The sequence below is a fragment of the Zosterops lateralis genome, assembly GCF_965231275.1.
Source record: "Zosterops lateralis genome assembly, chromosome: 3".
Taxonomy (NCBI): domain Eukaryota; kingdom Metazoa; phylum Chordata; class Aves; order Passeriformes; family Zosteropidae; genus Zosterops; species Zosterops lateralis.
The window spans coordinates 42,916,362-42,937,349 of NC_139764.1; the positions used below are offsets into that span (position 1 = coordinate 42,916,362).

At 41.8% G+C, this 20,988-nt stretch overlaps 1 long non-coding RNA gene across 6 annotated transcripts; it reads left to right on the top strand.

The window, feature by feature from the left end:
• Nucleotides 1–269: 269 nt before the first annotated feature.
• On the top strand, nt 270–20,651 carry LOC310907222. 6 transcript variants are annotated; one of them, XR_014589564.1, is made up of 9 exons: nt 270–360; nt 912–1,122; nt 2,331–2,442; nt 3,040–3,114; nt 8,719–8,921; nt 9,815–9,876; nt 11,072–11,107; nt 11,441–11,535; nt 20,460–20,651. It is a non-coding gene; the product is annotated as an uncharacterized lncRNA (long non-coding RNA). The 6 variants fall into 6 exon arrangements; XR_014589565.1 differs by lacking the exon at nt 9,815–9,876; XR_014589566.1 differs by lacking the exons at nt 9,815–9,876; nt 11,072–11,107 and adding an exon at nt 14,051–14,172.
• Nucleotides 20,652–20,988: the final 337 nt, after the last annotated feature.

The window sequence follows — 20,988 nt, forward strand, 5'->3', positions numbered from 1 at the left end:
CCTCCTCTCGTTCCTCCGCCGCCGCTTCCCGGCGCTGGGCTCTGGAGTGCGGCTCCGCCGCCGGACGGGAGGGCGGGGCGGCGGCGGGAGGGCGGGGGCAGCAGCGACACCCACACCGCTCTCCCGGCCCGCCCACGGCCCCGCCTGCAGCGCCCCCGCCGGCGCGGCCCCGGGGGACCGGCCCGCATTGGCCGCCGGCGCGGTGGCGCATCCCGAGCCCCGTGCCCCGCCCCGCCCGCCGCCCGACACCGCCTCCCTCCCTCCCCGCCGCCGCCTCTCGCCCGCCGTGGCGGGGCGCCGAGGGGATCCCGGGGCGCCCCGGGGACAGGCGGCCAGCTCGGGATGGGAAGCCAGCAACAGGTGAGGTGAGGGAGACAGAGAGGCAGAGCATGGGGGTCCCCGGGAAGAGCCCTCCCCGGTGAGCGGCCGGTCCTTCAGCCGGCCCGGGCCCTCAGCTGCTGCTGTGCCCGGCACCTGCCCCTGCCCTGCCCTGCCCCGCACGGGCACTCCGCTTTCAAGACCCTGGACAACGCCGCCCGGCCCCGCCGCTCTCAGCCACTGCCCTGCCCTCCTTCCCGCGGGTGCTCTCACCCACATTCTGAACCCGGGGATACCTGTGGAGCAGAAACACACGGCAGTGGAGTTCTCGGAGTTGCCCCCTGTGCTCTGCCGCCTGCCTACCACTCTTAAGTTTCACCTGGGACAGGAGCGTGGAGCTTTCTCCCTCTGTCTTGTGCAGCCCTGAACAGGTTAGTTTGCCTGCCAAATAAGCCATCTCGGCTAGGTATCCACATTTCCTCCACCTCCCCCACACGTTCTGGTAAGCGAACCAAAGGCTGTTTTCAGAATTTGAATTTCCCTATTTCTGCTCTGTGGGCTAGTTCTGCAAAGAGCCATATCTGTAATCACAGGACCCACTTCTACATAGAGGCTGCAAAATAGAAGATGTTATCAGGACTGATGTGGCTGCTCCCATCTGCATACCCCAAATGACGAGGCCTGCGATACCATTGGAATAAAGTCTACTCCTACAGAACCCTACAGAAACAATCCAGGATTCTTTTATGTTTTTCCAGTCCTCTCCTGCTTTCTTTCCCCTCCGCCCATACCCACCTCTCATGGGTAAGTAGCTTTCTGGTTGTACCAGTTCACTCAGCTCTGGCAAGCAGGCTGAATGTTGACATTTCCAAGTACTCCACTGCCTAGTAAACTTCTCCTCGTTGACTACCTTTTGCTGGAAACAGCAGAAGTGGAAAGGAGCATCCCATGTGTGCTAAAGATCCAAAGGTTATATTGCATTTAACTGTTCCTTTAATGCACATTTTACAACAAGTCCACAATCATAAATCCAAGCATTGGATTCATGCAGGCTTATAGAACAAACTTCTAGATGTCAAGATTAAAAGCACTGGCAAGCATTACATTCATTAGTTAGGGTTTGAGTGTTATTGTTTTGGTTAAAATGTTATTTTAGAATGTTATTATTTCTACCCAAAATCACCAGTCCAGTTAGGCAGCACACTGTCTCTGTACTGACATGACCACAGAAATAACATTATTATTGTCCTAACAAAAAGCCTCAGAAAAATGCACCACAAGTGAAAGGAACAGTCTATTTTTCACTTTGTCCTGTTATAGGCAGTGTCCTTCCTGAAAGGTTCATTCCTTTACAACGGAATGAAATGACAAAATGACAGAAAATATAAATGGAAACAGAGAGAATCGGGAGAGGTGTGAGTGTGCACAGAGCATGGCAGGCAGTGCTTATCTCTGATTTCCGTGCTGACCAAGTCCTCAGTGCCAGAGGGCTCTGGCTGCTTCTTCCGATGAGTCCCTCACTCTGCGAGGACAGACTCTGCAGCAACTGCTCCGTTTTCTCCTTGTTGCCATTCCTCTCGCACGCCGCATCTCTTGCGCCCAAGGGAAGCCGGGCGGGCAGAGCACCGCACCAAGGGAAGCCGAGCGGGCAGAGCACCAAGGGAAGCCGGGCAGGCAGAGCAGAGCACCAAGGGAGGCCGGGCGAGTGGCTCCCCATCCCCTGTGCGGCCGGTGCGAGGCCCCGGGAGCGCCGCCCGCCGCCGCCAGGTGTCCTCTGGCAGCCGCGCTCTCGCCCCGCTCCGCTGAACTGGCCCGGGCAGTGCCTGACCCACCTCGGCTGCGGCTGATTTTCTCCAGCCTGCACCCTCAGTGCAGCTTAAATGGTTCTTTTATATGCTTGGCTGCGTTTCATGTGCAAACTTAGGAAGGCGGTAGCGCACTGTACTAATAGCTGCAATATTTTGTATGCTAAGAACAATATTTGCATATACTTACTCTGTTTTCTTTTAAAGGCTCGTTTTGTAAAACGCTTTGGATGCAAATCAGCTTCCTCTAAGAATACCTCGATGTTTCACCTACTATCCTAAAGAACACTATGCTTTAAAAAATCCTGACATCTTATCTGTAAGTCACGGCATTTCCTTATCCTCTGAAAAAATCCTACTCAGTCCCTACCGACTGCAGTGCTGAGATTAACTCCTTCCTGCACATAGGGTGCATTCACTCCTCTGCATACTGTCCTGTCTAAAGGGGCTTAATGTGGATGTGAGAATGTGAGAAATGTTTAGGCGTTCTGCTGTGTGGTGTCTCTGAGGCACTGACGTCCACCATTAAAGAACAGACAAACTGGGGTAATGCCTGTGAATTAAAAAAAAAAAAAAAAAAAGTATTTCTCAGCTGACAGAATGTACTTTGTGATGGAACTGTGATAACTGACTTACTTAACAGGTCTAAACATTTACAGCCAACACACTAAATGGTGTTTAGGTTGCATTCCCAAAAATAATCATTACCTGTGTCTTGACAAGATCCAGCACACTGATACGCATGAAGGTTTTGCTCTTAGGACAGTCTGGAATCTTGCTGTGATCACTGCTTTGCTTGCCTTTTTTTTTTTTTTTTTTTTTTTTTTTTTTTTTTTTTTTTTTTTTTTTTTCTCTCTCTTACTCCTTTTCCTTCTCACTCTCTCACTCCTCTGGTATCATTCCTTTTGGCTTCCAGGCTACCATCTGTGTACCCTCAGGGAGTCAACAAGAGAAGAACAAGGGCCAGAAACCAGAACACAGGTGAAAAGAGGTAAAAAGAAGCTTCTTGCAATAATAAAGAAATATTGAAGCCTCAAGAGCACAAGAGCAAATGGGGCAAGAGGAATCTCTTGCCCAAACTGAAGACTGATAAACATACAATTGAAGTTGGTGGGGGAAAAAGAGGGCACTGACTTTCCATTCAGGTTCTAATTCCTGCAGGATCCATATATTCATTTGAATTGCCTGGTGAAGGCCACTCACTTGCCACAGATTTGGGATAAATCACAGCAGGACAGTTCAGCCTTTGACAATACGGACCCAAAAGGTATTATGACAGCTCAGCTACACAAATAACATGCAAGCAGAAATCAGACAGGAGACATCCCACAGGCTACAGGTTGGGCAGCTCCAATTAAGATGGGTGCCAACCTTTCCTGCAGTACCTTTTCTTCACTTCTCCTGTTCATATTTAACATCAAAGTACCCAGCTCAGCCGCATGTGAAGCTAGTCTTCAGACACTTTTAACACACAAAGAATTATTCCAACATCACCTACTAACTGTTTCCAGTCACACAAACACAACTCTAGCAACAAAAGTGGACTTTTTCATTCGTTCTTAGGGAAGTGGGCCTGACTGGGATCCTTGGAAGTGGTGTGGGAGGTGGAAAAGACATCCTGTAGCCACATGATGAGGCACGTTTTGCTGACACAAGGCACTCAGGAATAGGCAAGCTGAAGAAAGTTTAGGTTTGTTTCCTCAGCCTTGGGCACAAGCCTAGAATCCAGATGAAGTAAGCGTGTGCTAAGCACAAGATTTCACTGATGCATAAAGATGTCATCTCACTCACAAATCATTTTGCTGAGGTTGCTCAGTATTTCCTGATACAGTTAATGAGGTAAGGTGCTCTACTTGGGAATTCTGGCTACATCTTTGGAGCAACTTCAACTCCCTCTGGTCAACCAGAAGAAAGCTGTGAGTGGTAGCAGCAAGGCATTCCCTGGCTTCACACGCTCCCAGTGAATCACCATGCCATCCACAGGTTGGTCCCAAGGTCAGCACTGCAGGCAAATCCCCAGACTCCATGTTTCCATAGATCCAGTAGCCCTGGAGCCACATTTGTATAGCCTGGTGAACACAGGAGCTCCTATTCCAGTAACCACTATGATTTGGCAGTTTCTTGTACCTCAGAGCAAGCTGAGTGGATTTTGTTCTTCTAACCCCAGACTGCTCTTTCATTTGGACATTATGTGGGTGAAACCATGTATTCACACTCTATAAAGTGCTTATTTTACATGTTGCTATTAAAGTGCAAGCAGAGTTTACCACAATACTAATATTTCATCCCAGTGGCTTCCCTAAGATATGACCAATTCAGTGAAACAAAACATCCTCTGTATCCTCTGAAACGAGTTTTGAAAGCCCGGATGGCAGAAAATACCATTGGTTTAATTAGCAATATCCTTCACATGAATCCCCTATTAACCTAAAGAGCATACTATATTTCATCTCGCTTCCTCTAGTTTACTTACTACTGCCTCTCTTCTCTGTGGTTTACCAGCAGGAAACCACTGGAGGGGATATATCCAGATAAGATTAAACAACATAATATTATCATCTTTACTATAACCAGTCTGACAGCTTCTTTTGCTAGATGCTGAAATAAGATTCACAGCCATTTTGGCTTCCATTCACTGTGGAAAGAAACCATTCTTGTAAGTCCACAATACTTAACTAATTCCTGAGCTATTTTGCTTGTGACAGGCCACTTTATTTAATTATTTTCTTTTTTTTTTTTTTTTCACTGAAATGCACTTCACACAGTAATCCAGGTTCACCCTAGCTGAATGTAATAGGAAACAGAAGCAGGGTGTCCTGGAAGTGGATGTATCTCCAAGGGTAAGACTGTTTTAGAGCAAGGCAGCTGTGGACACTGCTCTGCTGAGGAGCTGTTGGAAAGTCACCAAGTGGCTTTCTCGTGGCATCAGGACAAGACTGTACCTGGCTCCATACACTTCTACCTCAGCTTTCCCCTGAGGGTCTTTTAATGGACACAAAACCTCAAGAGTACACATGAGAAAAAAAAAGAGGCAAACAGAGGCAGGAAAAAAAAATGTTTTTTTCTTGCACTGTGCTGATCTCACTGTACCTTGAATATTCCCAGTCCAAATTCTTTATGCCTTGTCATGCTGGGTAAGGTAAAAACTCCTTGCAGCAGCATGATTAAAGTTGCATAAAGCTTGTGGCATTTGCAGCCATTGTGTACATCTCTTTTCACCTTAACTGGAGCAATATTGATGAATAGCTAACATGGATGGTCAGTTTCTACTTGCAAAATCTCCCACAGTTTTTTATGGGATCAGTACTGTTCTGCAGTTCTGGCAGAATGCTGCTGTGGTCTTTATCAGAAACCTTCAGTGTCTTGAAAAGACATCTCTAATCCCTTAGCTGTTTCACAGACACTGAGACTGCATTAATTCCCAAGGAATTTCTCCTGCCAGGTAACAGAAAGTTCACGCAGTAAGGGAATCTCCTCACTGTAAATAGGTTGCAACATCCAACTGCTGAGGAGGGAAGGGAAAGGACTGGAGTAAATTGGCATGACAAGGCATGTGAATGAAGTCAGCCAGGGAGAAATGACAGTCTAGGCATCAAAAGACAGGCTGCTTCAGCTCATCTCCAGGGCAACTTCTGCTGGCAGCTCTCTTAATGTCTGCATCTTAGGTCAGGCAAACTGATAATATGCACTAAAATTCCATTATAATTATCACTGAGTTCAGTTCTTAGCATGACCACTCCTCTTTTTTTTTTTCCTTTGGTTGCTATTAATTTGACAAACATGTCTTCTGGGACTGACATTTTCCAGACTTGGTACTAACACATGACAAGTTTTGAAAGATGAAAGAAAATCAGCAGAGCAATTAAAGCATGTAACAATTATTTTCCACATGGCCTGACCAAAACTTTTATACTTGACATAACTCCAAAAAATCTGAAATTAGAAACTAAACAAAATTAATTTAAAAATATTTACTTAGTTCTTAATAGAAAAATGTTCAGAGCTAACTTTTTAAGAAGTTTGAAGGTTTTGGCATTTCTTAGTTGGCAGTTTTACTGTGTTAAATTTTCATTTTAAGATGAATGTAATGAGATATAATTGGGTGGGTTGTTTCTCAAATGGAATAAAAGGTTGTGTATATTTAGACTACATAGTTCTTTCAATAACTGAGGTAGGGTGAAGAAGAGAAGGCACTATGAAATCACTATTGATCTCACTACACCAAACTAATTTATTTGGGAAAGACTTAAGACAGTGCTGAGAAGTATGGAAAATCCATTGATAGGTAGGGAAATTGATCTTTGTTAAGGACATTCTACTGGAAGAAAATTAGTTCATAGTTTTTCAATGTTCCATAAAGTCCTGGACTTTAAAGCTCCAAAGGCCCATTTTTGATCATATACTCTGACCTCCTGTATATGACATGTCATTGAACTTCTATGAATTAATTTTTGTTTCAATTATGTGTCTTCTAGAAAAATTTCCAGTCGGCTCTATACATATTCTCACTAAAGGAAAATTCACTGAAGTCCTTGGTACATTGTTTCAATTACTTTCACTGTTAAAAATTTGTGCCTTATTCCTAGTTTGAGCCATCTACCTTTCAGTTAATGTATCTTGTTATACTTTTGTCCACTATACTGAAAAGTTCATTCACGCTGTGTGCTCAGTGCTGGTACTTACTGACAGTAACTGTGCTACTCCTCAGTCTGCTCTTTTATAAAGGAAATAGATACAGCAATGAGAGTTTTCTGCTATGATCTGTTTTTCATTTCCCATAATAAGTTTCGTGGTTTTTCTCTGAATTGTTTTCCCTCTGAGCTCGTTCTAAATTCCTGAAATGTAGAAGAATGTAGATGCCATACTGTCAAGAACCCCAGGGAGATGCCTTCTGCAAGCAAGGATCTTTGTTAAGTTGCTATTGAACCATTTTTGTTACTTTCAAATTGTGCCATTAGAATCTAAACTCCTATTCTATCTCACATCTCCCAATTCTCATTTTAAAGTATTCCATTTGAAACAGCAGAATGACAGGAAACAATCACGACTTATTTTTTGGGCCTGTTATATAGCATTGTTCTGCTGACCACCATTTGGAGTGGAAATACAGAATATTTTCATTCACAGGAGGAATCACAAATCTCAGAGAAGTCATTTGTTTTAGTTCAGCAAACTATTTCTAGTGTAATCAAAATGCAAATTCACTTACTTTTCATGGTTCTCACATGGCCCAAAGCTGTATTTAACTCTTTACCTTGGTGTCCTGTGGTAGGTGATGAAGCTTTTCTTGGATCACATACACATGAAACACATTTCACTGGTTAATCTGGCCCACATGAGAGAAGCAAAGGTGACTATTCTTGCACCTGGGCCTCCTAATAACCTCAGAACTTCTACTTTTGTTCAGTGCTACGACATCTGCTGATAGCACTGTTTTCTACAGTTTTCTAGCAGAAAACACTTTCTGCCCCTAAAATTCACAAAGGATGCAAACTGAGGATTACAAGAGAATCCATGTTTGCGTTTAATTTGGTGCCAGACACTGCTAGTATCTAATGTATCTACTAGTGGTCTTTGGAGAAGGCACCTGCTTCTGCTCACTGAAAACACCTGGAAAGAATGACAACTTGGATTTAATTGCTCAAATGCTTGAAGAACCAGGACACACCCTGTACTCACATAGTGTGTCTCCTGGTATTTTTTAATTGCTGTATCTTGTCTTTCATCTACCCCACAAGCTGTGGGCAAATTACCTCTCCTTTGTCATCCATAGCTCCATTTTCTCGTTTTGCAGCCTGCTAAATTGGTAACAGTATTGCAGAAAGAAAGATTTTCTGACTCATCTATAATGAGTCATCTAACAGTTTGGTGAGGTTTGTTTTTCTGCTATGACTCTGCACCTGGCACTTGGAATAGTACAACATTACCTTTATGTTTCTTCTGACACTGCATTAAAACTTGTGAATTCATTGAGCACTCTGCTCAGAAATGAACAGGCCGCAGAAGAAACATTGCTAATACCCTCCACCTTCTCTGTGTTTAAGTTGTAAGTGATTCAGACCTGATTTTCTTCTGCACCAATGAGCTATTTGCAGTACTCTGGCAGCAAGGCTTGGCACCCCAGGAGAGCCAGGGCAACATCAGCTTTGCTCAGATGTCTGTTCTGGGCATACTCTCTTTGCAGGGGCAACAAAAAGCTTGAGCAGTAAAAGTCTGGGGTAGTCAGCCCAAGAGGGAACATTACAGCAGAGGCTTTATTGTTCTGTCTGCTGTGTCAGTTTCAGCAGCTCTGCTACCCACAGCTACTCTGATGGCCACAGTGTGCAAAATGATCCAGCCACTAGGAGACACACGCCTTCTGCCAGGCCTGGAAAAGAGCTTCTCTGGGCTGGCTGATCCACTAGTGGGGCACCACAGGGGAATTAGGACAGACACACAAGGCCTTAGCTGAGTCATGATATCATCAATTGTAGCTACTTGATCGCTAACTGCTTGGGTAACTGAGAAATTTAAGAAAAAAGCAACTGGTTTAGGTTTTTTCTTTTTCTCCTTGGTTTTATCATTTGTTACTGTTGCTTTTTCTATTTTTTGCTAGAAGCTTATTCAATGTGGATTACTGGATTTGACAGCCTGCCCCTGTGGACATTGGAGAACTGGAACAGACAGACAACCACATAACCTTGCTCTTTTGGTGTGACTGAAAGGTCTTTGATGTTGTAGAAATCTTTTCATTTTCCTCAGTGCATTTTCTACTGGAGTCTTACACCAAGAGTCCAATAGACAGAAAAGGAAAGAGAGGTAAGGTACACAGCTTTCAAATATGAGACATAATAGGTCTTCTTTCTCTCTTCTCCTCTTTGGATAAAAAATGTCACACTGGTTCAGAGCTTGAGTACATTTATAGATCACCATGGATTTGGTGTAAAACTGGGAAGGCTGACCAAGTACCAGTGCAGGAGCTGTGCCAGCCAGGCAGTGCAGGGCAGTACCCAAAATAAGCCCTGCTGAGGGGTAGCTCTGTGCAGTCTGGTAGAGTAACAGTCACAGGGCTGTGGTGCTTTCAGGGCACAGAGATCCATGTGGGGCTGTATTTAGTCATGCATTTCTCAGTGCTCTCTTGGTCAAAAGTGTGTGTGAGGCACAGCATCTCAGAACAAAGCAAACATCTCCATCCCCCTTTTTTTCCATGTTTTTTTCTGCTTTGACTTCATTTTACAAGTCTGATGCTGATAAAATGGAAAGGTCATTCATCCAGTAAATAGATCCGTGAAACGGTAGCATTCACCATGGGTTTTTGCCTGTTTGACTCGTTGATTACTTTCACCAACTTTGGCAAAATAGCAAAAAATGAGCAGGCATGTGGACTGAGTTTCCAGTTTTTCACAGATTTGTTACATAAAGTAGTGATACTCAGGTAAACTCATAATTATTGTTGCTTTGAAAGGTTGGTATTTTGGTAGATACTATCTTCTAAATTTTGTTGAGCAAGAATGACTGTATTAGGAGACTTCCTCTGGCCTACTTTCCTTTTCACACACACATTACACAGGGATATTCTGGCTAGTCAGAATACCTCAGTACTGCTGTACAGCCTCTCACCTGTCAAAACAATGTCACTCCATGGTGACTTACAGAAAAGCTGTAAATTGGCTTTTGTTTTTGCACTGTGCATTTCACTTTTCCCCAAACAGGAACTTCCACCTCATTTTGCATCTGCTCTTACTGTGGATGGAACCAAGCCCAGATACTGCAGGTGATCACCCGCTCTCTGTGTCCGATTACTCTAACTTGAGAAGGGATGGGAAAACAGTTCTGAAGGACCACTGGACCACTGAGTAAAGGAACAAAGACAACTAAAAAAAAGGAAAGGAAAATGCATTTAGTCTGGTTATTTATTTTGGCAGCCAAAAGCTAATTTTAATTATGCCTAATGCCTCATGAAGTGCTGTCTTACAGCCAGTTGAAACAGGCCACTGCTGAAATAATTAAGACACAGTAACATGAGATAATGTTTCTGTGCATACTTCTAAATCTGTCCTGAGCAGATCCATCTTTCCTCATGCAAACTGAGGCTCACTCTGGTTAAGTGCTAAATGAAGCAAACCAAGTTTAGCTCTGCCATCTCTGGCTACCTCCATGAGCACAGTTCCTTTCACTGGATGCAATGTGGCAGCTCAGGTGCCAACCTGCCTTACACTGGTGAAGGAAAGACAGGAGTATAGAGGAAGACAAAAGCACCTTTAGGGGAATGAAACCTTCTTGCAGAGTGGCTTAGCAAACCCTAGCACGGAAGATGTTAATTCTGCAATCTGCCCCTGACTGTATGGACTGGTCAGAGTTTGTGTTTTCAGACAGAAGCATACAAAACATGCTTGCTTTCCCCAATGCTCTGGATGTTATTACTTAGCTGGCAATGTTTCTCTTTAAATATCCCAGCTAGTCCACCCCAGACCCATTCCCTATGAAATTAGCAGCAAAGCTCCTATCACCTCTGGTGGGAACAGGATCAAGCACAAAACAGAGGTAATTTCAATGATCCCAAAATGCAGCTTTTTCTTTACATACTATGGTCATCTTTTGAGTGGCTACACACAAAGCTTACATAAAGTAGAAGCACAAGAGATCCATTACTAATTGATGATACCCAGGAACCTCACACATGTTGAGAGTGCTCTACTGTTGGGTTACAATGTCCTAGCAAGAAGAAGAATTCTCTTTATGAAACTATTTATTAGGAAACCAGAAACACTTCTAGAAAAGTAAAGAGTACTATAAAAGGAAATTGGAATAAGCTTTGTCCTGTGTAAAAATAGGAACTTCAGTTCCACCCCATTCATAAATAGTATTACCAGCATTATTATTTATTATAATAGTATTTGAATGTTTTCTTGGATTTACTTTCACAATTATTCAATAAAGAATTGGAACATGTTCTCCTTATTTTACAGATAGAAATAGTAACAGAAGATAAGGACATATTCAAGGTTAGAGTAAATCCCTGACACAGCTGAGAGCTGAACGCAGGTCTCCAGTGCCTCACCCTGCTTCCTCCCTCTCTAAGGCTGCAGTGCTGGGATTCAGCAGGGGCTGTGCAGGGGGCAGGGCTGGGCCCTAAAAGCTGCAGAACCATGATGCTCTACCCAGTGAAATTTCCTATTGGTCTAGGCAGCAGACCAGCTCTGTGCTGTGTTTTTTCCATTTTGTTGGGGTTTTATTGGTTTTGTTTTGGTTTTGTTGTTTTTTTTTTTTTTTTTTTTTAAGTTATGTTGTTTTCAGTCTCTAAAACAGTTTCTTGGCAATTTCTATTTCTATTGTAGCACATCTGTATGAGCAACTCCCCACAACTCTCTGCCAGCCTCACATCTGTAGGCTCTGGACTCTAGAAGATCAGCCAACACTGAGGAACCTCGAGGTGATGTAAAACCAACATGTGTTGCTTCTCTAAACATACCTAAATTTTACACCTGACTGCCAACAGATCCCATATAGAATGATTTGGAGGGGCAGGGAGCAGTGACAGAGTTGTTCTAGAGGGCAGAATGTGCTGTTGAAACAACAGACAAGACTATCAGAAAATCAAAGGGGAATAGAGAAATGAAAATGGGGAGAGAACAGAATTAAATGTACTGAGTGAGCCAGAAACAAGTTTACGTAAGGCTTGATGGTGACACGCTTCTTCATACTTAATGTTATGTTAGAATATGTATGGTGAATTATTACTGACTTGAGGGCATCAAAATCACATCCATCAGGCTCTAGAAGTAAGGAGGCTACTGTCTGGGAACATCACCTAAAATTAACAGTCAGTTAAACTGCTTTAGCACAGGCAAACAGGTCGATCTGCTTTGAATTTGTTAAGCAGCAATGCTTTGAAATGGCTGTGGTTGATGCTTTTAAGAGTGATTCACAGATATGCTTTAGAAGCTATGCTTGAATTGAGAAAGAAAAGGGAACTGCATATTAAATGTATTCCAAAAGAGAGAGCACACCCAAATTTAGCTTCAAGTTTTCTTTTTCAGTCATTTGGCAGCAATGGGAAGCCACGGTGGGTACAATCATCTCATGTAGCTTAAGCTGCCCAAAAAAGGCAAAGAAAAGTTAAGAAAAAGCTATGCACTGTGTTTTGTCTCTAAAATATTTATAGGCAAAGCACTAATATCTAGCCATCTGCTATGTTGTATCTGATGGTTCCTCCAGGTAAATAAAATATTTGTTCAATGAACTCAAAAAAAGTTGACTCAAACCCTTTAGCAACTCTGATTATGCACCTCTGAATTTCCTGAGATGAACATTGGCTCTTTTGCCAGGAGGCTGCAAGGAGTGCAGAATAATGTGTACATGCTACATTTTGTTAAATAAGCCTCACAACCAGCACTGTGGAAAGAGGAAGATGTATTAAAAAAAACTGTGGATGCAAGCTTATCAAAACTTGTTATTTCAGCAGCTCTCAGCATGAAGAAATGTACTTTACTGCAAAAGAGATTTATACCAGGACTACTAATTTATCCTCCTTTTATAGGCCCTTATGCAGGTTCATAAACTGCAGTTTACCCAGAATATTTTTTTAAATATTAATAGCAATGAAAAAGCATAGATATATTTGTGTCTGTCTATGCATGTTGTCAACTGTTGGATTTGAAAATTTCAAGAGCAGAGATCTACTAATTAATGCAGAAACCATTTCCAAACTAATGAAATTGGAGTTCAAAAGGACAACTCAGATGAGAGAACATTAAAAGACTTTTGTTGGAGTGCCTGTCAGAGCAGGGGAGTGAGCACCAGGATTCCTTGTCTGCATTGTGATTAAGGCATCATCTATCCACTCTCCCAGACTGCACAAGCAGGAGGATACCAACTCACCACGCAGCACTGACAGCCCTCTGCTCCTCAAACAAAGCCACAAAAGCCATGTTGAAGCCAATGGTTGGCATCAGGGGAAAATCAAGCAACCCTAGTCTGCCGGAGAAGATAACAACATACGGGAAGTGTGTTGGAGCTTTGGGCATGAACGGGACGGGGCCACTCACAGACTTTTCCTTGAGCTTTTATTGTGGCATCAGTCTCATAACAGGGTCTTAGAAAATTGAAGGATGGCAACAGGTCACATCTGCCAGCAGCAGATGAAGATCTCTTTGTTACAGGGCATTTTAGAAGTTTTCCAGTTAATAGGATATTACTAAAGCTTACAGACAATTGTACTAGCCAATCACTGAGAGCACATGTACACCTGCTTCAAACAACACTTGCTTGTATGCTTTCTATTAACAATAAACAATATTCCATTATTAAGCTTAAAGCTTTCTACTGTCTTGCTAAGCATATTTTTCTGTAGCCTTAAGATCTATCCTAGCCAAACCTAAGACTCAGATTATTGCTTTTTGTCCTTGCTTGCTGTACTATTGTAACTTTTCCTACTTTCAAACTTTGCAATTGCAACTAATTCTAAATTCTCCTGCTCTTTCTTTTTCTGGGGCCTGCTTCCACAGCTTTCTGAAAGCCTCCTTACCTTTAATATTTCCCACAGGGAAGATGTGGAAAGCATTGGTAAAATGGTTGGGAATGCTCAAAGTGAAGAAACTGGGTAATTATTGACATAAGCCTTAATTGTCCTGTCATGCTGGTATTATGACAGCGTAACTCTGCTGACTATGAAAGAATTGCTTCTGATTCAGACTGAACTAAGCTGAGTGGGAATCATGATGAGAACCATGAGAAAGTCTGAGCTCGATGCTGAGCTTGGTACATCTCTGTGTATCTGAGTCATGAACTGGCATGAGAATCTGGACTTGAGGATCCTTGACTCTTCCTCGCCCACTCTTCTGACTAGACAAACCAAGCCTGTACTCAAACTGCTCTCTGCAGCAGGACCAGCTGAACCCTTTCTGAGAATATTTGTGATAGAAATACATTTTATTTATTTTCTGTAGCACAGAGCCAAGGCCAAGGCCAGTCAGTTTCTTCATCTGTCTCCTTGCTCTCAGTGCCTCCCTTGTACCAACACCAATGTTGGGTAAGCATGTGCAAGTGACCCAGCAGATCATATTTTCAGGTGAGGCACTTCTCAGTTCCATCTGCTCTCCCATCTGACTCATCATAAATCATATCAATGTTCATGTCATCACAAAAGATACAGCAGCAGGCACAGGTGGTTAGTGAGGATTATGAGATGGAACATGACCCCATGGCAGCACAAATGGCAACACAAATGGCAGCAAGTTTATTTCAGATTAAAGCAACCATTTAAAGCAATGCTTAGTGAAATGAAAAGTTTTTGTGGGTTTGTTTTGGGTTTTTTTAATTAGCTTTTGAGAGAATGTTTGTGGCTACAGTTTTACTAGTATCCTAGAGAAACTGAGAAATTCTGGCCTTTGGAAGTTCCACAGCAAGGGCATTTATTCCTCTCCCCTCCACAACAGCTGCTTGTATTGAGCAGCAATAATACATACAAATTCATAGAGCTAGTCAGCCAGAATGTGCCAAATTCTATACCTACTGCAAAAATATGAACTGATTCCTGTATTTTATAAAGGAGTTTCCTGCAGGAAATTAATATGAACTATTCTAGTCCTCTGTGTTTCTCAATCAACACCACACATTAAATAACAAATGTAGTTTCAACTGAAAATTGGCATGCAGTGAATGTGTCACATTTAAAGACAACTTAGATTTTAATTTCAGCTTTAAAAAGGCTGAAACCCCTATGTTTGTTTATCTTGGTATTGCAGGCACATCCTGAGGCAAATAACTCAACCGAAGGATTTCCAAGAGCCAGCTCTTATCTAGACAATATGAAATGGAAGTGTTAATAGCACCAATGTACAGGTGTCAGTGTCACTGCAATAATTGAACTACAAGTCAGAGACTGGCACTTTCATAAAAGATAGTGTCAAAACAGTAGAAATTGGGGCTGTGAAATTTTCTTCACTCACGAAAAAGGTTCTAAAATAGGTATTCAAATGTTCGGCTGGAATTTGCAACTACATTTAAGATGACAATTAAAACTGACCTCTATTCATTGAGAAAACGATGCATGGAATTGTCATGCCATCATCAACAGGACAGAAATAAAGGGAGTAAGTGCAGTAGGCCTATCTGTTCCAGATGAGAGGTGCTCATGGGCTGTGAGACACCAGTTCCCATGGAGGTTAGGCTCTTTCTCACTATGGGACAAAGATGTTTCCAATGTTTCAGGTGGAGTTACTTGGAGATCAACTTTCTTTTTTTAGTAAAAGAGAAACATTCACTATCTATGTAAAATGCAGTCTTATCAAAATGGTATCTATAACTCTAAAGAGAGGCTCTCTGATTGTTCCTTTTTTGTTTATTTGTTTTCCTTTTTTTAACCTGTGTTGCTTATTTCCTCTGATCAAAATTGACGAGAAGGCTTTGGACTTAGGTCTGCCTCTAATAATTCTTTCACAAAGAACTTACAGTTTATTTTGTGTAACAGCAAAGAAATTAATTACTCTCTACCTAGAATAAGTAGGTAGAAATTAGGATCTTAGCCCAATTTGAAGTCAAAAGTATGTATGTGTGATCGTCTTCTCAAGACAAAATAGACATGATGAACGAAGATGGATGATTTGTCTGATCATTTCCCTTGACCTTTGATGCAAACATTGATTTCTTTATGAAAGTCCTTTGGAGTCAGCTCTTTGGCCTCTGCAAACTGGAATTCATAAACAATTAAATTTCTTCAATATACAGAAATAAATCATGGGGCAGACAGGATTATCATACATGAAAAAGAGATAAAAAGTGGACAGGTTCTAACTCTGCAAACACAGCTGATGAGAGTAGAGGGATTATTTTTACATTTCCTGCTTAAATCTGCTCTCTGGGGTGGCAAGCTGTGATGGCATTACAAGAGTTCGTGGGCATGGAGTACAAGCCAAGGGAGCACTTTGTAAGGCCAAATTTTGTGCCTGTGCTCCGGTAACTGTGCTGTTCACAAAGAGTTGCCAAGAGATGTCATGATGAAGCAAGCAGATTTTTAGGAGATGAGGAGGCAACTTGTGAGAGTAAGGAAAAAGAGGGTGGGAAAAAGAGGGAAATAAAGGGGGAAGGTGGGAGAGAAAGGTTGAACAGAGGCCCATTTGCTTCTCAGCACAGTAGAGCACAATGAACTCAGGGAGGCCCTGGCATTGCTTCAACATCCACATGGTCATGGCCCCTGCCTGCCTTTGCTTCCCCCTGCAGCTGCCAGGTGACTAAGGGCTTCTTTCTTAATGGCCTTTTATTCTACACTCTGTTCCTTGAGTTGTGAACCCTGAGGACATTCAACAGTTACAGATCCAAGTCCTTACTTAGTGTAAAAGCACGGACTTGTGGTATGCCAGCATGAAGAAATTCTTGCCTTCAGAGGACTTCTGAAAAGTTCTTTGCACCTAGGCATCCACCTACAAAGTCTGTTTACGCCTCAAAAACTTCAGCACATTTGCAAAGCCCCTAAGTCACTGATGCACGTCATTATTGTGCCACTCTATGTGGCACCTCCCAGAAACACCATCAAAAGTATAAACCAAATATCTGGTGAGGGTTGCTTTCCTCATTAGTCAGGCAGATGTATGTCTCTGGCTGGATGTTCAGAAAAATGCAGACAAACCCTCACCCCATCATTCTTCTTTCTAGTTGAAGAGTGCCTGTGGAAAAATAGCTTTCTCATTTAAGAGTCTAAAAGACTTTGCGCATTTTCAAAAATCAAGGGAATCCTGTCGTAGGCTACTTCAGTGGGATTGGAACTAACGAGTTTTAGTTAGTTTTAGTTCAAATTTCACCTGTGCAATTAAAGGAATCAATGCACAGAACTTTGATTAGTGCAGAAATGGGGGATCAGCAGCAGTGTGGTGTGTTTTGCAGGTAGCAAAGGCCATTCTGGCCTCTGCAGTGGGGAACAGATTGATGCTTTGTGTGAAGGTGACACCTTCAAAAGCAGCAAATGGAGAACTGCAAGTGTAACTCCTCACTCCCCTGACCTGGCTCTGTTACTGCACTGGTGAAATAGGATTTATTTCTGGATGTATTTCTAAAATAAGAAGTTGCTCTTACATTTGAATATATATTAGAAAAGAAAGCTGTGAATGGAAAAAACTCCCTAATGTGCCCCCACACTGCAAATGGCCACTGGATTAGCTTCCAAGGATGCAATTAAATTTCAGCTCAATCTGTTTTATAGCCAAAAATTCAATCCTGAGGTTTATTTGAATTTAGTATTTTTCTCAGCTCTGAATATTGCACTAGGTACTTCTGCAGATTAAAAAAAAAAAACCTGCTGCTAACACTAGGTTCAGTTTCAAAAAAAGAAAAAAAACCACAACTGGCAGGGATTTTCATCAGAGTGCAAGCAAATATTCTATTATTCAGTGTATTTGTATACGGGATTGTCTATGGATTTTACATATCTCAGCACTTCATAAGGTTTAATCAATTTTTCTTTACTAAACCAAGTGATGTAGCCTGGTTGCCTTGGGCCTGTGTGTTCAGATTATCCCTTACAGCAGTTTTTGCCTTCCTCCTCATTTGTTGTTTTCTGCACCTCAGCCAAGGCATAATTTCAGCAGGTTCTAATTGCTACAAACAAATTAACCCTCTGTCAATATGTTACTGTCAAATGATCACTTAAGAGGGCAGGCGTGTGTAGATAATTGGAAAGTGGAGACCAAAACCAAAGTGCCAGGATGGACCATAGAAGCCTGCACCTATGTGGTCAGAGTCACAGCTTTCTGTGAATAAATAAAAGATCACTATCCTAGACTAGGAAGCACAAGCATGAAGTTCACCCCAGCAGAAGGAAAACTGAAGAATTAAAATAAACAGACCAAAGAAATCAAGTCAAAGCCAGTGAATGACAAAGCTGAGTGAGCTTCCCAAGAGAACTGTGTGAAATGATAGTTAGGCACTAACAATGAAAAAAAAAAAAAAACATTAATTTCTTAAAAATCATTAGTAAACAAATATTCTTTGACTCATAGAATGCTGCTGTCAAGGTGTCTGCATAGAAAATACCCCACTGATCTGCACACAGCTAAACAGTCACCATTTTGTCTTCCTCTAAGTAGACTATCCCAAATATGAGCACAAATCTTGAGCCCTACAGCTTCAACCTCTTTTCCCTCTGAGATGCATGCTTTGATTTCTCATGCCCATGCTGTTTTATGGTCTCTGCCTTTCCTTCCTTCTAAGCTTTGGCTTTTTTCAAATCAGGTAGCAGAGGAATCATCTATAGCAGAAAAATCTTTAGCTGTGTCATTCATTCCAAATGTTTAGTAATAAGTTAAATCAGGATGAGACTCATTGACCTCAAAAAAGTTATGACTTATACCAGTTAAAATGCAGTCCTGTTTCTAGACTATCCAATAGTTTCCAAATCATGTGTCATTTAACATTTCTTACCTCAGTTCAAATATTTGATCTACTCTGTCGTGGCCTGAAGGATTGCAGCAGTTGAATATTTATTGTGATTTTCATACAGCAATGCCCAGGGACCTCTACCAGAATCAGAATCCTACTCTTTTGAGTGTTTTTAAATGTACAAGAAAAAGAAATGGGTCAGGTAAAGCTTACAATGAAATGAGTAGGCAACATCATTGGGCTTGTTCAAATGAGGGAACTGGGAAGCTTACCAAGAGTTCATGCTAAGTTTGAAACACCATTCCACTTGGTAAAATGGAGTGGAGTAGGAAAACCTGCCAGCTCTTTTAAGGAATCCTATTCGCTTACCCAAAAAGCATAACTTTACATTCCAACTCAACTTATTGAGTGGAAAACTCATGTGCAAAAAAGATAAATTAGGATCTTTGTTCTCTCTAGAATTTTCCATTAAGTTTCATATGAAAAATGCTATAGCAAAATAGCTGTAGCTCCAGATAGTCTTATTAGTGTGAAACATGAAAAACTTTCAAAAGGCAAGTATTTGGATGAGAAACAAACACAGAGGTTAAGGAACTTGGCCTGTTGTCTGTCAGCTTCCCCTGGCATAGTCAAAGTACTCACTGATACACAGGCCAGTACACACTGACCCTCTTTTTAAAGAGGTAAGTTAGAAGGTGCAGACGGTATCAAGAAAATCTTGCACAAAATAGTAATTCTTTTTCAGGTACTTTTCCCTGGATTCCAGGAGCATCAGACACCTCTGTAGTGTAATGACACAATAAAGCAAGCAGCTGATTTTTTATACTTAATTTTGCACATATATGTAGCTTGATTTATATACAGGGAAACAACCACTTTCATGAGATTTATGAACTTGAGGATACAATAAAACTAAGGGTGCAAAGAGACAGGATACTGAAAAGAAGGAAGAAGAAGAAGAAGACTTAGATTTTTATTTTAGCCTTTGCAACCAAAGGGCACAGAATCAATGATCTTATGTGTTATATTTCATTTTCAAAAGGATTTACATTATTGCATCCTCATTATCACCTTCAGGGAAAACAATAGTGCAGTGTGGTTACAACAAAGACTTTGCACAATTTCTTTTAACAGTTTCTTCATAACGGTAGATAAAACTACCTTCCACTTACTGCTTGCAACAATCTGAAATTACTGTACCTATGATGCAGTATTTTATACATATGAGTGTTTGATAGGTTTGGGGTCTTCTGCGTGCTTTGTTCCACAGTGTGCTTAAAGGTGAGTAAGTCATGTCTAAATTGATGAGACAGAGGTCATCAGGTTATTTCAATATATGCCTAGCCTTAAGTTACGTACCTGATTTAAACTGGGGCCTTTGAAAGCATTTTTCCTGTCACCTGCTGGCTAGATGAAATTCAACAGAAGGACTGGGAAAATTTTAGGGAAGTAGTCCATAGCAGATGAACATTCCTACCCTACTCAGCTGCAGGGATAGAGAAGGGTCTTGGGGCAAGAGGTGCAGGGGTAACATTCACCTCCTTTAATTGTAGAGGATTGCAGTGTACACATGTACACCTCAACTATCCTCCAAGGTCTCTCTCAGTTAAAGGACAAGCAGGCTTTTGTAAGTGCAGCTGCAATCAGTCTCATCCTAAGACAGATGGTAGGACAGAGAAAATAATTATGACCCTTAGCCCTCTCTTTCACTCCACTTATAAATGAGCTTATCCCAAAGGCAGCCACCTACACTGCAGCTGTCTAACATTGGGTGAGATTAGATCCTCTTTTTCTCCCAGGAGAAAACTTACACAAAGAGCTGAAATCACATTTGTATTTTCCTTGAAATAATTTCAGATCCTACTTTTGCCTCTAGTCATCCATCCTACTTAGGGTCCTGCTTCCTGATCCTAGGTCATTAAAGATCCCAAAAATGTGTGCATGACACTGGCAAAGCGTACTTGCTCATGGTTTTTTTTACGACAGTGACGCTACAAACTGAAGCAGCTGAGACCAGATGTGTCCTCAAGGTTCAGTCAGAAATTCTGCAGATACAAGAAAACTTGATGAAACATTTAGAAATAAAATGTCTGTCAAATCCAATGAAGTGCAGTACCACTTGTCTGGACCCATACTCTTCAGTAGCAAAAATACAACCCTGTCAATAAGTAAATAAATAAATAAATAAATGACTAATTGATTCCTATGTGTGACTTCTTCCTACTTAAATTCAAAGCATTTATAGATGTGTCTACTGTATTTTGAGTACATTGTATCCTGGGCATTCAATTTGCTCAAACAGCACTGTCCTGAGATATGAGTCACATCCCAGGTGAAGTAACAATCTAGAGCTGACAGGAAACTAAAACTCAGCCTTTGTGGGGTTCAGTGCTGCTTCTAAAATACACAATTATCACCCTAGAAGCTAAAACTCTGGCTGTCCAAAGACTTCTTGACTGTAAGCTGGGCATCTCGTCCAGAGATGTCAATAGGATTGTGCACAGTGCCTGATGCC